This window comes from Triturus cristatus, chromosome 7 (genome assembly GCF_964204655.1).
Source record: "Triturus cristatus chromosome 7, aTriCri1.1, whole genome shotgun sequence".
NCBI classification, from domain to species: domain Eukaryota; kingdom Metazoa; phylum Chordata; class Amphibia; order Caudata; family Salamandridae; genus Triturus; species Triturus cristatus.
In genome coordinates, this window is record NC_140590.1 from 291,579,323 (window position 1) to 291,581,639 (window position 2,317).

The following is a 2,317-nucleotide window of genomic DNA, read 5'->3' on the forward strand; positions in this document are numbered from 1 at the left end:
GATGCAAGATTATGTAACCAGTATTTCTACGTTCTACGGTGAGGGGTCTTCCAGAATTCTAAAGATCTTGGCTCTTGTTCTTGTTGTAATGCACTTGTAAATGTTTACTGTTTTAATGTTAGGCTTTTTGCTGGCTTATTGACTATGGCTGTAGTAAAATACATTTCACATTAACGATGTACAGAGTTTGATACTTGTTTCAAATAAACCTTTTGAACTTACACATAGACTCTGTGGTATTTGGTGTGGTGGGGTGGACTTACACAAGTGAGTGTGCAAAATGGTATTATTATGTTCTGGGTTGTCTGTCTCAGTCATCATCAACATTTTGTATCTTCTTCGTGGGGGGGTTCGGGAGTGGGACCCTAATGTGAGACACTATAGCTAGTCGGTCAGGGGATCCTGGGCTCTTCGGACTGAGGTGTGATCAGTAAGGTCCAACCTCCCATCAGCAACATCCTATTTTGTTGTGCCTAGTTCTGTATGTGGCTCTGCAGAATCACTAGACAATAGTAGTATCATGTACTATCCGATCAAAAATACTAGTCAAATATCTGGTTGGCCATTTTGTTTGTGGTATTTGTCAAAACCTCAACATTGAGAAGACTTGAAGAGGACAACCCAAAGGACAGGACACAGTGGCTAGAGCTATTTGTCAATCAGAGTTTTATTATTCCAAAGAAAACCTTCTATAAAGAGTGGGCAGCTGTGCAAGCTTCGCTACAGACAGAGTAATATAATAGTAATAGTAGTAGTAGTACAGAGAGTTATAGCAGAGGCAGTTAGAAGCAACTTAGTTAGAGGCAGGGATAAACAGAATTTGGAAACAGATAGTCAAGGTCAAAGAAGTAAGCTTTTGTAAAAATAGAATTAGAAAGTGGAACCATAATTTATAGTTCGGAAAAAAAAGATGCCGTAAAAGTTAGGGAAATATAAATGTCAATATAACCACTGGAGGACTTACTGGGGCCAGCAGCAGGAGCCTCGGTAGAGGAGCGGTCCTCCTGTGGGTCCCTCGCCGACTTCGACCCCGTCTTCTTGCCCCTGGGTGGTGCTGATGATCATGTAAAATATAATAAAGAAAGAGACAAACATTAAGGAGTGCTGTGAAAGAAATAATAATAAATCATTTGGAAAAATAAGTCAAACAAGATTTTAGGAAACAACTATTGCAATAAAATTGAACTATCTAATCAGATGGATCAACTACTGGCTTCTTCCTGCATTCACAGATCGTCTACTTATTTATGAACACTCCAGTGTTCCATAATCATTCTGATTACAAATACTAACAAAGCCTAGTAAGTACCACCTGACCTACACCACCTATTCCAGACGGGCCAATTGTTCACTAAGTCTGCATTTCCATTTTTTTTCAGACATCAAATGCATAGATGAGATGGAGGACACATGCATACATTAGTGCATACATAGAAGATACAACAAATTGTGGGTTGGTTGCATGATTCTGATCTAGTTCTGCTACTGACTGACCATGCTAAGCCTACCACTCACTAAACAAAGGAGAAAAGGTTCGACGGAGGACTGGGGTAAGCAGCACTCAGTGACAGAGGAGGCGTCACGCAGACCGCATAAAACAATTATTAACTAATACTAACAAACTAAACCTAGTATCCAATATCCATCCACCACAATTTCACAGTAGGACAATGGAAGGACTAGAGTCTCTCTAACAAATCGCATTACCTAACTTCAGTTCTGTAAAATAAACTCTTATATAATCAGCATCAGCACAAGCTAGCGCAAACTAAGTTGCAAACAAGTAAGAGTACCACCGAGCACCTGGGTCCTTATATCAAAGAACATTTTGCTTTTTGGAACTTAATTTACCAGCAACGCTTGGCACGCAGCAGTAATCTTGTTCTTCATCAAATTTAATATACACAATAAGTTATTCACCAAGCCCGACGACCTCGAAACCTAGCAGGTCCAACAGGTCCTGCTCCCGGTCCAGGATGTCGGACCACCGGTGGGCTAGTTGATTGTGGGTGCGCCGGACCCCAGAGCACCGGAAAACGGCCCGGCGCACCTTCGCCCACCGACGGTGCCGCTCCTGGGTAGCGTAGCCGGAGCCGGGCCTGCCGCCTGCTGCCAAGGTCAAGGGGAGGTGGCGCTGGATGAAAAAAACAAGGGCGGCCACCTCCTCCTCCCCAAATAGTTGCCGGGCCTGCACCCTTGCAGGATGCATTCTGCCGCAAGGCAGGCGGGCCTTCTGTGCTCCTGCAGGTCCCTTGCCCTTGCCACTGGGACTTGCTGTGCCCTTGGCCATGGCTCTGGGGTGGGTGGGAGGCGGAAA